At 33.3% G+C, this 16,757-nt stretch overlaps 1 long non-coding RNA gene across 1 annotated transcript; it reads right to left on the bottom strand.

The window, feature by feature from the left end:
• Positions 1-13,397: 13,397 nt before the first annotated feature.
• On the bottom strand, positions 13,398-14,258 carry LOC134261104 (uncharacterized). The gene is made up of 3 exons (XR_009990735.1): positions 14,220-14,258; positions 13,832-13,998; positions 13,398-13,515 (listed from the first exon to the last, which is right to left on the bottom strand). It is a non-coding gene; the product is annotated as an uncharacterized LOC134261104 (long non-coding RNA).
• Between the last annotated feature and the right edge of the window lie 2,499 nt (positions 14,259-16,757).

The raw sequence follows: 16,757 nt of genomic DNA, 5'->3' as shown, positions 1-16,757 counted from the left end.
TCTCGGTAATATAATTTCAGATTACTTATGTTTCAGAGAGGGATGATGACATAATGCAGATTGCTGACACTTGTTGGAAGGATCCCTTTCAGTCACCTACAATGTTCAGTCCACAAGAAAAATCAGCCAATAATGTTACCGGACTATCAGGCAAGGATGGAGTCCTTAATGGAATCGGTATTCAAGTACACATTTTCGGCTTGTAATGGACTTCACAAAACAGCAATCAACAGTGCTCAAGTACAAACTGTATCAAACTTCATTTCACACCTCAGATGAAAACATTTTTTAATTTTATCTCAGTACATGCACTCATAACTGTAAAATTTGACTGAATAAAATATTATTTGTAAAATAAGAGTTTTTTTCTTGTGATTCTTTGAAACACTGCCATTTTTAGCTCATCAGCTGACATGTAAGCTTTATTGATCACCAATCCATGGTGTGTGCCTGTATTTCTGGTTGCATTTCCCCAAGTCCTCTGGAACTTTTGAGGTAAAAAAAAAAAAAGGAAATTTATAAACTTTGTGACATAGTGCTAATTCTAATTTATTGAACACATAAGACATAGGCCCTGTTGGTAGGTTGAACAGTGAATCAAAGATTTACTGAAAATGTATTTAAAAAAAAACAGGAGACACATGGGCTACACCACTCACCTGAGTAGACATCAGTTTGGCATTGAAAAGATAAGAATATGTCATTAAAAAATAACCAACCCCCATTTCCTCTTTTCCTGGAAAGGGGCGTGATTTATTCACACTATGATCTACACTACCTAAGGCAGCTTTCATATTTCTTTTCTTATCATGGCTTTAATTGCTTTGTTTTATTAAACATACATTTATTATGGCCTTGCACTAGCCCCAGGAACATGCTTTAAAGAAATATGAATATACATTACCTGAGGATGCTTGAGCATCCACAAGGAGATACAGTATTTGTTCAGATCATTACCCCTGGGGCTAGGGTGGGGTAATAATAAGGGAACAAAGTTTTACATAGAAATATTTACATGTAGGATATAACATTTAAAATCTGAAGAACTTCAAAGTCAGGTGTTCTCAAGTAGTGTAAATTCAAGTTTGTTTAAATCCTGGCCCCTGGTATTGGAAGGAGCCCTCATGGATGATTTTTAGCTCTACTGGTCAGAGACCAGAAGAGCTTATGCGATAGTAATGCGTCTGTTGTCCATCTGTCTGTCAAAACTTTTCACATTTTTGACTTCTCAGACACCACAATATATATTTGCCACAATCATGGTTAAAGGGCATAACAGTTTGTTCAAATGGATTTTCTTTTTCATTTATTGTTAATTCAAATTTGGTATGCTATAAAAATCTTCTTGAAAAGTGTGCCAGGATATATGAAACTTATCGGGATGTCCTCAGGTACATGTAGTGTAGATTAAAGTTTGTTCAAATCATGACCGCCAGGGATAGGGCGGAGCCACAATCGCCGACCATAGAAATATATAAGAAAGTTCTTTAAAAATCTTCTCAAGTATAAAATAATTCATGATACTTTATATGAAGCAAATGTCAGGTAGTGTGAATTTTTTCAGTTTGTTCAAATCATGACCCTCTGGGGTACTTTTTCCTAGCCACAGTGATCAGTTGAGCGATGTGGCCCATGGGCCACTTGTTGAACTAGAGGTACTGTGAGCAATGAGCTTTGAAACACCCCCTTTACTTCCCTAAAAATGTTTTCCATCAAAATATGTTTTGCTCTGGGAGACCTGAAACAAGTGTTAGATCAAAAAGTAATAGAAGGTGCAAATGTACATGTATAATGATTATGTGAGAAAGAATCTATGATAGTATCATTAAATTTTATTTAGTGGTATAAAATAACAAGGATTGCTGGTAAAACATTTACAGGTACCCTTTTGTAACTTTATAGAAAGAATTGTTTATTTTTTGCTCTGGAAAACTTTAAATATGTGTCCGATCAAAAGTGGTAAAAGCACAATTTAATTTTCATTGGTATATGAGGAGTTGCGGATAACATTGGGAAATATATATATACATCACAATATTTATTTCCCAAAATGAAACATAACAATTAAGCAGGATTTTCTTTTTAATTTTTTTTAATTCTAGTGATTACCAAAAAATTATTTTCTGCACGACCTTAAACAAAAATTACACGAGTTTACACAAAGTGTGGAAAGTATACACAAAGTTATTGAAACTTAAAAAACATAAAAACAGAATCAACGAAATATTTACACGATATATTGAGAAAATTACACAAACATAAAAACGAAAACTGCACGAGTTACAACATCGACATAATATACGACGTACTGTGCGCACATTTCATTAATATTCACACAGAGAACAACTCAAGGTTTCTTGGATATTGAAACATAAACCTACAAAATATTGACGCAAGACAACATTGGCCGCAAACCAATTTATATATAACTGTTGAAATTATTTCAGAAACTGAAATTTGCTTCTTTTTTTTTAAATTTCTTTATATTTATCTGTTAAAATATCCTCGTGACACGAAAAAAAATGCATGCGACAATGCCGATTTTCTTCATGCATAATGCATGTACAATAAATGTATAGGCAATATGAACTGTGCATAGTCCTCTGCGTCTCTGCACTCAGTTTGGTACAACTTGCTGTTTTGCTGTTTAAGTAGTTTTTACATTAAATGTACAAAACTAAAGTTTAAACTTAGCTATAGTTTTACCTTAATAAAAACGCAACAAATATATAACATGTGGGGCTCCTCGCTCTCTCTTAGAGGATGTTTCCTTCTAGATCCACCACTACATTTCTTCTCTTTCAATCTCTTTGTTTTGGTGTTGAGATGTGGCGGGAAATTGTTTGGCACATTGTAAAACGGGCTCTGTCCTAGTCTCCTGGACTAACATGTCGTAATATTCTTTGCTCTTAAAAAATCAATATTTCATCATATTTTTGAAAAACATCCATAGGAAATGTTTAAATATACACTTCATTTCAAATAAATACAGCAGATCCTGTTTTAAAAAGAGAAAGTAAAATTGTTGATTTACAACGCGGTCTTTGTTTTAGACTATGCCTAACAGTTTTTTACTAATTTTCTCACACTTCAGTTATATCAGAGTTTGTCAATCAGGATTGGATGAAATATTTACGCCATTATTTATAAAATTTAATTTTACGATTATCATGATTATTGTGCTTTTTCCTAAACATTTAGACAATCTTTGTTTAATATTGATTCGCCGGCGATATGAATGTTGAATATTGTTAACTCCGCAGAAACGCACAGCGACTTAAAACTTTCATATCATATAACCGACCGCCTCCTGGCGGCCGGTAATAAATTTATCCTAAAGGATGAGTAACGTGTTAGTAATATTTATTTAATCTTTTAAAAAAGGATTCAGTCTTTTAGAATTCCGCTAATTGAGAATATGTACAATGTGTTTTATGCGTATATAAATTTACACACAATCTTAAGTATGGAATATGAACACCCCCGATTAAAAACATTCTACACATGTATAAATAACGTAAAAGGGATGCATATTACCAGATGTGTGTTTAATTGTTAGATTTTTAAATTGTGTCATTCCTCTATCATTGTCTATATAGCAATTTCTTTTGAAAGTGTAAAACGTTGATATAGTAAAGGTCTTCATAAAATTAATAAAAACAGCATGTGATGTAATACAGGGCAGTTAACAACAAATCAAACTCTTCTCCTCCACCACCCACTGTGTGTACGTCGGTAATAATTAAGGATGTGGATGCGTGACCTTTTCATATAGAGAGAACCCTCCCTGCTGGTGAAGGAATGAAAGACACCTGTACGCTAATCGATTTATAGTTATTTGACACATCAATAATACCGTTTGATTAAGGATTACTAGCAATTCATACAGAGATTTTGAAGCATTGTTGCGATCATCTGGGTTGTGGAATTTGACAGAAAACTTTTTGGAATAAACAGTAAAAAATAAAAATAAGGCAAATAATTGCGCAACTTTAAGTTTTATGTTGAAACGATCGAATATAATTATTAATTTTTTTTATATTGTATGTGACAAAGTAGAACATGTAGTCTTTAATTTTGAACAATGTGTAGTGATTTCATAAATATCCATGTAAATGTAGAAATTTGTATGTAAATTGTAGTCGTTTTAGTTATGTGAATTTAAGCTTAATATATAATGTTTTTTATCGAGTTGGAGTTAAAACAATTTTAAATTATGATATACAGACACATATAATATCGGTATAGCATCACTTTTAATAGTGGGGAGGGGGTTAGAATTTTTTTTGACAAATTACCTGAAAAGTCTAATTGCATGACAAGCGAAAAAAAAAGGCGGGGGGGGGGGGGTGTCCAAACTAGAAAATCCTATTTCGTTGAGGTAGTGAGGCACCTTCAATATTCCACCTTCTTTTCGAAACACATAAGCATATATTACTACCAAACAAAAAAGGGGATGAGGCTTTTCAGTGGATATTTACCATAGAAAAAGTTTATGTTTGCCAAAGAAAAGAAAACGAAAAGGGGGAGAGACATGCCCCTCCTGATGCTACTAGCTGAAATATTTTTCTATGAATTTAAGCGTACATGAAGTAGTCGATCGAAATCAGGATTGAAACTATAACGATAAATAGTGTAATTTACCGTCCATATCCTGGAATTTGCGCTCGACCTAACAACATTTGAAAATTGAAGGTTAGGGGGTCAACCAGGATATAAGGAATATTTACTGTTGAAAAGTCTATAATACTCAGAAAAAAGTAGGGAGGAGGGGGGACTTCTACAGGCCCGTTTGCCGATTAATTTCATTTTATGATTATACAGTCATGTTCTTGTTATAATGGCCATAGATTTGGGTTGAAAAGTGTTATTACAAAAAACTTAAATTTAGTGTTTTGGAAGTAATAAATTATTAAAATTTTATGAATACGAATTCTAAATGTAAAGAGAATTTGTTTTCTTTGAAAATATTTGCAAAAATTGTGCTTTATTTGGAACATGATTTATTTGCATTTTTCAAGAATGATAAAACAAGTTTTATATTCTTTTCATTTATTATCAAACTGCAGTATCCATTCCCATTTTATTTATGACATTGTATGTAGATGTATTTAGTAATTCACAATGTTTTAAAAGTCTTGGTGTGTCATTATGGTCCAACGATTTGAAACTTAAATAAATTTATACTGGGACTCCAATCGATCCACGAGCCAGGTCCGCCACTGATCATGTGTTTTTCCATAGCCAGGATTATTGGAGTAGAGTTTTGTTATTTCATTTGGACAAATTTAATTAACAAAAAACAAAAGCGCATGTACATAGAGTATATAAGTATATTCTCCGTTTATCTGGTCCTTTTTATTAAAAATGAAAACATTTATAAAGTAATCGCCATTGCGAATGAGGGCAACGCTTACAAGAAATATCTTGTTTTTATTTCGAAGTTTATAACTGAAAATATGAAATATCATGGAAAAAATCATAACAAAAAGTAGGCTACAGATATCCAACCAAAATTGATATCGGATATTTTATAAGTTTGGATACATATGTAAATAGAAATAAAATATTTTTATGTTTGACATTAAAAATACGTTGTGTACATCTAAGGTAATTCACTTTTTAAATTTAAAATTGTACACATTTGTATATATCCAGCCAACTGAATATTTAATTTCCTATTCCGAAATGGGGAAAAAATCTCCTCAAATGATTTTTTTAAATCAAGATCCTTGTCAGCCGTACTGTAGTTCATCGTTAGGTACTTTTAGTTCGGAGTCGAGTGCATCATATATACTCAATGGTACTTTTTTTTTAACCCCGCATTGTAGCACAAACGTACCGATTCATTCTTGTTACAATTTTTGTTCGGCATCATATAATACATCCTTGACCTCGGTCAATATAAGAAATTCATAGTATTTTCAAAAAGCTTTTAAATACTCTCGCATAGATCAGATGGAAACACTTCATTCGAAATCGGATTGTAAAAAAGCAACTTCCATTCTCGATAACATTCAGCTTATTTAGCATACATGAAGAGATAAAGAGTACAGAAAACCAAGAACACTGTGAATATTCTATGTGCATAGTAATGATATGCGCAGCTGTATGCGCAGTGAAATTGTTTGTGTAATTTTTAGTTTCCTCTAAATTTTCGATTTTTGTTTGTGCATATTAAACCCTTTAATCGATTAAAAAAATTCGGATTCGTGTATTTTTCGTTATGTTTGTGTAAAAATCTTTTAAACTATGCGCAATTTTTACCGATACGTGCATTTTTATTTTACTCGTGTATATTTTTCTTCTAGCTCGTGTAAAAAATCGTGATCGTTGTGCAGAAAATAATTTTGAACCAATCGGCGTGCCATAGAATTCAAATGTAATTATACCCCTGCTTGAAAAGTTGGAGGGTATATAGTGATATCGGGATGTCCGTTCGTCCATCTATCCATTCGTCCGTCCGTCTGTTATTTATATGGGGTACTCATCTCTTATCCACAACTCCTTACATACCTGCACAGAATAAAATTTAATGATACCTTCACAGATTATTTCATTAATGTCATTGTGCGTCTGCAATTTTTGCTGTTTGGTCCGACACTTATCTCGGGTCTCCTAGAGGCGGGGGCATCATTTGGTGAGCTCATTGATCACAGTACTTCTTGTTTGAAATTGCCTCATTTAAAAATGCACGTAAAATATGCTCTTGTTTATCGAGGTCTATGATAAAAACAAATAGACGTAAACTCCATGTACAGATGATGATTGTAGCTTTTAGTCGAATTGTTGCGCAATACTCCTAACATTTCTCCACTTCTGTATACAAATAACGAATTCTACGCTTGGTAAAACATTAACAGGAACCTATCTTTGTAACTTTATAAGGATTTTTAGAAGTTTTGGAATCCATTATAGATGTGGTAATGCAAATTCATTTGAATTGTAGGAAATATTCAAAATATATATACTGAAACGCAAAAGAAACACAACAAGCAGTATTCTACACATTTTTATATTTTTAGCTCTACTGGTCAGAAACCAGAAGAGCTTATGTTATAGTAATGCGTCCGTCGTCCGTCCGTCTGTCTGTCTGTAAACAATTTTTCAAAATGCTACTTCTCCTACAATTTTGGTCCAATTTCAATATAGCTTGGCACACAAGTAGACTACACTAAGATACATAATTCTGTGCATCGGTTTTTGATTTTGATGAACGGTGTTGCCATGGTTACTAAAAATAGAAATTTCTGTGAAATTCTTTCGAAATGCTACTCCTCCTACACTTTTGGTCCGATTTCAGTATAACTTGGCACACAATTAGACTATACTAAGATACATAATTCTGTGCATAGGTTTTTATTTTGATGAGTGGCAAGGATAATTTTTTTTACTTATCGCTGCTTTAAAGTCTCAAGTCCCAACTGCTGCTTTTCTCTTCCTTTGTTCTAAGTATAAACCAGTAGAGCTACAGTCTCAACAGAGACTTCTGGTTTTTAACTAGTGATTACCAAAAAGAGTGTTTCAGTTCGTTTATTATTTTACCCTAAAGTTGTGGCAGTTTAAAAGAAAAAAAAATAGTAACAGAAAACGAAATGTTCAGTACAATATATTAGAAACTGCAGATTGACTTCCAATATCGCATAAAACTAGAGGTACTGTGAGCAATGAGCTCACTAAATGATACCCCCCGCCTCCCATATGATTATAATGGCAAAGTCCGTGTTTTGCTGTGGCCGGGAAATCCAAAATATGTGTCGGATCAAAAGGTAAAATAGGAGGTACGCAATGGAAATATATAATAAAGATTCTATGAAAGTTTCATTAAATTTCACTCAGTGGTATAAGAGGAGTTGCGGATAAGAGATGGGCACCCCAAAGCGTAACAGACAGACAGATGGACGGACATACCGATTACAGTATACCCTCCCACTTTTCAAGCGGGGGTATAATGTAGTGTATAAATTAGTCATATGCAGAGCAAAATAAGTCAACTAAATTTTTTTTGTGTTTTAAGAAAGGTATATCCATTATTCAAAAAATCGCCTCCTGAAACAGAATAAATTTGATATACGTAAAGAGACAGGTGTTTTCTTCAAAACTGTTGCTTCCGATTTTTGTTTCAAAGAGGCATATCTCTTTTGAGAGAGAGGGAGAGAATGTCAAAACGTTACTAGTAATTGGTGATGTTTTAAATTGAATGTATAATTGAAGAATTAAATAGTTTTCTTTGATATTGTGACCAAATATTCAGAAGACATACATTGTAAAACTAGTAGCTAAATTAAAATGACTCGATGGACATCCTTTGATGTTGCTTCAACAGTCTGATTATGGGACCCCCCACCTTTTTTTTTTACATATACCGCACGCTGTCTTCAGAACATCTTTCAAAATGCCTCTCAAGCCACGTTCCGGAGTCCACTCATAGATCTCTCCTACCCAATCTGATTAAAATCAGATCTTTGTTACGCTCCGAAATTCTGATAGTCGCTGTACAACGACTATCAGAATTTCGGAGCGTAACAAAGATCTGATTTTAATCAGATTGTCTCCTACCCGACCAGAATGGGCGCGGATCAGACAATTTAGCGTGGTCACGATTGTGCTGTGCGATGTGCACTGGCAACTGTGCATTTTATTTTTCTTGCTTTCCGATCGAGGTCGACAGTCGGTTTTCATGTTTAGCAAAACTACGCATGAAAAAAAAAACGTAAAATGTGAAATGTTCTAACAAGCTGGGCATACACGCCGTATAAAAAAGTGTCAGATACAAATTTTAAAGCGAGCGCAATATTTTTTCAACTGTTTTGTTAAACATAATTTTTTTTTGTTTAGCGGACTCAAACTTAACTTCCGTTTATTGCGTGTAAACGATGTAAGGAACGCCTTATTCTCTTTATTCGCGTGGATGTAGGCGATAGCTGTCCACTTCTCTAAAGAGAATAGGAACGCCTCAGCTGCCATATGTAGAGAACATTCATCATATGCTGATACTTTAACATTATGTGCAGATCGATACTCTAACTTCTACATCTTCTTTCCTTTTGAGAAATTTGGGCAACAATTTATGCGCTCACCATGTACAGTTTTAAAAATCGAAACAGCATTGAATATAATGGAGATTCGTGAATTGCAGTGACCCCTCTTTCAAAACACAGGTTCTTTCTTTATTTTTAATGACTTTTAATTCCTGAAATTTCCCAAAGTTGTATTTAGACCACAGGGGCCGGTAACATACTGTTTTTGATTTTACATAATCACTATATATATACAAAAAAGGATATCAGTAATTTCTTTTTGTATACATATAGTGATTACCTAAAATCAAATACAGTATGTTACAGGCCCCTGTGAGTAAGTGCAAGCATTCTCTATAAACTTGTAAAAAAAAATTTAACTAATGCACAAGGAAAGACTTGAATGTATGTCGTGCACTGATCCTAATAAATTCATCAAGATGTAGGACTCACAAAACTCATCTTAAAAGTTAGAAATAAAAATGCCCAATTTTAAGACACGTGACAGCAGAGGTAATATATTTTAAAAAAAAAACTTATTGCATACAAAAATCTTTATTTACAGAAAAATTCTTAAATTCTCAAATAACTATTATAACATATGAACTAAGATTTTTTTAAATGATAGATCTATATAAAACAAAAAGCCCTGATGAACTGAATTTTAAAAAATACCAAAATAACATTTATATGTAACACTTATTGAGCAAACAAATAAATAAATGATTAAATAAATTACAGGAGAATTAAAAATTCAAAGATGACAGTTGTCTAATTGGCGAGTCTTTTGGGATTTTTCTTCCAGTCCTCCTGCAAAGAAAAAATACAGATAATTTCAGAGGAATCAATTAAGATAATGAATATAGAATTTAGGTCAATGGACCATCAGATATTCACAAATACGTGGTCACGTGGTCTTACAATTACATTAATCTTATGAATACTGAAACCCAAATCATATCGCCAGAGATCATTGAATACAGGAATTATTGAGAAAAAAATGAATGAAATGAAAGCTGAAATATAATTGTAGTTTTTGCTATCTGCTAAAATAAATTTTTTACACTAATTAATGAGCTCCAATTAGCTAAGAAACAGGAAGTTAACTGATTTTTAAGGAATTAATTAGCAAAAAAGTGAGAATCTAAATTCTAAAACAAAGTCAGAGACTGGGAAAAATGGTGTCAAAAGAGACTTCAATATTACACATTGGAGCTTTGAAAACACTGATCACTGATTAATGGCTGGTGATTAAGGGGGATGTACAAGCCATATTAGATCTAGTCTGGTGTAAAATAAGAAATACCAAGAATGCGCTTAATACTCCACTAAACGAGCCCAAAGTTACTCAAAGTGCTAATGCACTAATTACCTACTGTTAGAGACCAAAATTAGTAAACAATTAAGTTTTTTTTGTTTTAATTAGGAGGAAATTATTCATGTTAGAACTGCGCAGCTACAGCATTTACTAGATGATAAATGCATTGAAAATGGCGTTAGTTTGATTCATTGATAATATGGCTACAACCATTTGTTTCGCTTTTTTCTTGTCATTATTCATAATTCTTGAAAATTTGATTTTTCATATGGGTGTCTTCCTGAGGCAATGTGCTTATTTCGTCCGCCATTCCTCTGTCACACAGAGTTCGAATAACATTGATTTTAGAATAAATGCGACCATAATAACATCAAGACAAGAAATTACTCAGTAATAATCATTAGGTTATATTACTTACTACTTTTATTTGTTGCATCGCATCATCTGATTAATGAAAAACGCGATTTTAACCCCACTCCTGCAAATTGGGATAAACTGCTCTGTTTAACAGTTCGAGTTTCCTCTTTAAAATTATTCCACTGAGCACGTGGTTGGCATGTGCATATATCTGCTGCGGATATATCTTTTTATTACCATGATTTTATTTAATTTTTCATGGAACAAGTCTTGATAATTTGTTGGTTTCTTTAAAACTCAAGAAAAAAAGATAAAAATGTCCTAAACATATGTGTTTACGGCGGGTCTTTTTTCTGTGGCGATAGAAGTTATTTTCAAATGGGGCACTGCAAGGAGGATGCTTAGCATTTAATTTGAAAATGTTAAACAATATGCGGTGCATGAAAAACAAATTGTAATTACATGTATTACATTCTAAAATTGGTACACATGTATATTTTGTTTAGAAGTTAGATAGAAAAAATAAGCAGTTATATGATTTCCTTCAGGTACCTCACGTAAATAGCTAGATTGTTTGCAATGACCAACACATTGTATGGAGTAATGTTTGGACATAAAAACGCATCATGTCTGATTATGTTGACAACGTTGTAAGCTCTCGCTCATTGAACATACGAAGCTTGATAAAATATATTGAGTTGTTTCTTTGAAATTTAGAAGCGAGTACAATGTTTGCAAAGAAATGTCCATTGCATATGCTATGTCTATCATTGCAAAAAAAGTGAGACCCCCCCCCCCCCGAAAATCCTGTTTGTTTTTCAAAATAGTGCAAAAGATTTAAAAAATTTGCATTACTAACATGACTAAGTACGTGATGGAATATGTACTAGCCTTATAAGACCACCTGTTATAAAAATATTTGGTTGTCCTCTCTCCCGATCTACTGCCTGGAAATGGCCCGACTCATTTTTTTTTTACACCCCATTACACGATATTTTTTCTTTTTCTTCCGTCAACAATTATGTTTTAAGGAATTTCTTTCTCACCTATAAATAAGAACCCAATAATTTTTCCCTGAGTTGGGAGGACCACCAAACGTCATTTTAAAGATGGTATACAATATTTAATTATGTTGATTTTTTTCTTTACTTTGTAAAATTTTAATTTTGACAATATGGTTAAATAGAATTTTCGTCACAAGTTCCTGCATGACGTCATTTTCAGATTGTGACATCACAAACAAGGAGCAAAACTTCAGCATATGCTATTTATAGAACTTGTGTTTGGCTATATGTTTCTAATCTGAATTGTGGTTTTGTAGATATAGAGATAGTTCGAATTTTTTGATCACCCCTGGTACTAGTAGGTATTAAAACAAGGTCATTCATATCGATTATATGTGTCTTATTTCTTTGTGTTTCATTGGTGATAATTAAAATTTTGATAGATAATATAAGTTATCTATGGCAAACTTACAAACTATTAATTTTTAACTTTGATGGTACTCATTTTTCCTTATCTGGAATCAAAGAGTTTTTTTTTTAAATATCAGTACGTACACTATTTAACAACTGTTCGATAATAATACTAAATAAATTACTTCAAGCCACACTATAACACCTTTCCTCTTTTAAAAGTGTTCATGTTATTTGAAATATTTTGCATCTGTAATTTTTTTCTACATCTAAAGATTGTTATGTCCCTCCATATTAAGAAGAGGTCTGGAAAACAAAATTCTGTGCTAAAAATAGACCACGTGCTGCTATCCATGAACTACTTTCATGGTTCTTTGCAGTCTTTTTGAAGACAACGGTACCTTGTTTTGAACTTGAAATTATCATTTAAAAGTGCAAAATTTAGACATTTTCTCAACAAATGTTTGTAGAGAGAACATTAATGCACACTTTGCATATTTTTTTGGATTTTTTAAGGCTCTGCTGAATTCTGTAGCTGCGCAGTTCTAAAGAGCATATCAAAAACATTTTTCTGCAAAAGTATAGATTATATATACATAACATGCATTCAGTTATGCATATTTATTCTATCTTTATCATAAGGACTTAAAATTTGATCAAAATATAATGTATTTTAGCCATTTGAAGAAATGTTTACATTTTGTTCTCACTGCACTAAAGGTGGCCGGACATCCCCCTTAAGACAAGGGGTTCTTTAGCAGTAGGGGTGATGAGGCTTTTCCATCAGTCGATCATCAAAGAATGGAGTTTCTCTTAGAAAAACAGGCAGCTCTAAAATAAATAAACAACACAAAAAAAAATTACAATATTAAAAATGTGCACCACATACAATAGCATATTCTTAGAAAAAGTCTGAAAAGTTAGAAAAAGTCTACAAGTAAAGACTTTAAATTATGATTAATGTAGGAAGTATCTTTTCCGCGTGGTATTAATTTATGCTTTGTACTCACAAATTGCACAAAATCACAAATTTTCAGCAGAAATTTTCCAAGCGTACTTAATAAAAATGTAAGGCATATAGTGACAGAAAAGACTGCTAAATTGTGGAACAATATGCATTTAAAAAACACTCACATAAGTTTCCAGACTGTGATGGTCTACTGGAATGGTATCGGCATGGGGAGGAAAAAAGAGGCCTGGCATGGCTCCTTTCCATCCAATTTAAGAAGAGCCACTTTACCAGTTACCGCAAAGCTTAAAGATCTTGCAGGGGACGAAGAGCTGCACAGCTGAATGTGGTCGTGGCTGTCGGTCACTTGGGTATCAGTCTTACAACAGACGGTATGCGTGGCATGTTTCTTGGTGCAAATATTGAACCAGCATCAGCCGCCAACATGCAACAGACCTGCAACAAGGTGGGGAAATTATAACCGATGTAAATAAAAACAGTATGAAGAAAATTTGGACGAACATTCAAGAACTTATAATAATAATGTGGACTTCCGGATACCCCCATCATGCAGAATGGAAGGAGATGCTTGGTACAATAATGCCACCTTCAGTGCCATTAAAAAAAACCCATTCCAAGCTGCGACCCAAGTGACTTATACCGTAAGTGAAAATGTAACTCAGAGGTAAAATGTGGTTGCAGTTTTTTGTGGGAATAAACTACGTAAGAAAGGCGCACACCTACATGTACGAAGCAAAGGAAAGGAAGTTACCTGTCCAGGACATGAAGACTGCACTGCAACCATTCCTCCTGAGACCACCATTGGAGATGAGAAGAGATGGGCCACTAATTGTGTTGGTGAGTTACTAAGTGATGACCGTCCACTAATCATATCCCATTTCACCAGTGATGGAGACAGTGCCGCTGCATCTGGTGCATCTGAAAAACAAGGACATGTGATTGAAACCTTAAAGACTTGTGTCATTTTTTTGACTCTCGAAGAAAACAGGCTGCTAAGGCTCCATTCAGCAGTCACATGTTTCCGGGAAGAACCAAGGCCATAAGAGAATCCATGCAGAGAAGATTTGCCTTGGACCTAAAGCTTCGATGCAGCACAGATCAGTACGAGAATTGCTACAAACACTACTCCGGCGACTCACCTTTGATGAAGTGTGCTATGTCTACTGTGGTTGGTTCCCTAATAAACTGCTACCAGATAGAGTGCGGAAAGTCCTGTCAACTTTATTTCTTTTCCCGTTGTGAATTGAAAAGCTGATAAGTGGAAATCTTCAGTGTTACCTAGTGACTTTAAATTAAACATGACGGAAAAAGACAAATGTTTTTAAAATTATAAATTTGACTTTAGGACAAAATAATCTTGATAGAATCAAATATCATACTTGTACACAAAAATCTGATAGGACATATCTAAAATCAAATCCAAATTGTATAACAAGTAGTAGAAATTTGAAAGTAGAATACATAAGTTGTGCACTCACCGAATAGGGGAACGCTGGAACTTTGTAAACTGTTGGGGCACCTGTTTTAAAAGGAAGTAGAGTGGGCCATCATCTAAAACAACAACAAAATAGACAAAATTACATAAAAATGAAACAAAAACTGTTAAAATATAAATCTCAAAAAAAAAAAATATTACAGATCTAAAAGATATCAGCTGTATGATAAAAAATCTAAAGACACTTACAGTAAAACATTTAAAACAGATCCAAAATTAAAAAGGAAGTTGTAAGACTGTGAAGAGGGGGGGGGGGGGGGCCTTGATGATATGTACATGCATTTAAAATGTATAAAATTTGTATTTAAAATATATTTTGTGAATTGTCTTACATGTAATAATTTATTTTATGGTTCATTATGCACTGATTCTTTTCAACTGTGTAAATGGGGAAAATGTGGTCATGTGAATAAATTGTATTTATTTATTGTATGTGTAAAACGTGACAATTTCTTATACGAGAGAGTCTGTACATGTAAAAATGTTATATGTTTTATTATAATAAGCTATCAAATTAAATCCATTGTTTAACAATTAAAATTTGAAAGATTGTTTTTTGTGCTTCACCTGTGTGATGTTCACAACAAAGGTTACAGGAAGTAGGTGGGCCATTTTAAATATTTCAAAATTTAATTTTTTTAAAATTTGTGATAAACTTTGAAAAGTTTCAGGTGATACACATCAGCTGTTATTTCTAAAGACACTTACAGTAAAACATTTAAAACAGTGTTATTTCCAAAATTAAAAAGCAAGTTGTAAGACTGTGAAAAATTGGGGGTTATTGCTATAGCATTTAAAATGTATAAAATATGTATTTAAAATATATTTGAATTGTCTTACAGGAAATAATTTATTTTATGGTTCATTATGCACTCATGCAAAATCATGTTTTGAATAAATTGTATTTATTTATTGTATGTGTAAAACTGACGCTAATAGGAGAGTACTGTACATGTAATATGCATGTTTTATTAAATTATTTCAATTAAAAATCTTGTTTTTCTTACCTGTGTGATGTTCACAACAAAGGTTACAGAGGTGATTTTAAATATTTCCATTTGTGATAACTCTTTGAAAGTTAGGTGAGTTTATTTCTTGATAATTCTGCCGAAATGTAAATTAGGCAGGTCGATAGTTCAGGAGGTAAGGAGGCCTAATACTCATGCAAATCTTGCGCATATGTCTCTGTGTCTGACGCTAAGGAGGCCAAATATGCATGTAAATGTCGTCGGCTGCCTTTGTGTTTGCCGTCAGACGAATCGAATTGAAATCGCTACATTTTTAAAGTCTAAATATACAATTTTATTTCACTATGAAATGGAAATATAAGGAATCACTGTCTAGTTAGTATAGTATGCCAGGGACATCAACGATAGTGGGAAATATGGGATAATTTATGCGTAACGGGCTTCGTCCGTTATGCAAATTATCCCATGTTTCCCACTATCGTTGATGCTCTGGCATACTATACTAACAAGACAGTGATTCCTTAAGAATACGGGTATTACGGGTGTCAAAACTCTGTTGATGGCCAGACTGCATGCCGCATTGTTTATCCGCCATAATTAAACTTTTCAAGGGGATATAACCCCTGAAATTGTAGTGAAAATGAGAGTTACCTGTCCTTCTTTAGGTCTCACACCAATCTCCCTTGCAGAGTTGTCGTTCGTTCCTCTCTCAGACACGTACGAGGGTTGTCCCAAAATTTCGTAGACTAAGCCCATATCTTTTGAAGAAATTAACGTATCTTTATAAAATTTTCAGGGTGGATAAAGCGTGTTCTCGGCAGATAAATTACGAAGTTTTATCATGTTTACATTAAAACTTTTTGAGTAATAACATTTAAAGTGATATCGTTCTCTAACACCCGGAGCAACCTGAAACGTCAAAAATACAAATGTCAACGGTTCAAATTTTTGGAGAAAAAATTTAAATTGCTAGAATCAAATTCTTAAATTAAACGAAACGGTTATAGTTACAAATGTGAAATATCTTAATTACTGTGATATGATCAAACATTAAAATGTGTAAACAAAGTATATGCATGTACAGGTGTGATACAGTAATAATTTGAAAACGCTATACCCCGGTATTTCTTCGGCTTTTCGTCTGTTTTCTCTGGTGGAGTTGCGCAATGGAACTCTTGCCTATTTCTTTGTCCTGTCTTTAATTTTAGTTACTG

This window comes from Saccostrea cucullata, unplaced genomic scaffold (genome assembly GCF_032062105.1).
Source record: "Saccostrea cucullata isolate Sc308-1 unplaced genomic scaffold, CSIRO_AGI_Scuc_v1 ctg12119, whole genome shotgun sequence".
Taxonomy (NCBI): Eukaryota; Metazoa; Mollusca; class Bivalvia; order Ostreida; family Ostreidae; genus Saccostrea; species Saccostrea cuccullata.
Note: the sequence above shows the minus strand (reverse complement) of the source record. Positions and strands in the feature narration are given on the sequence as shown.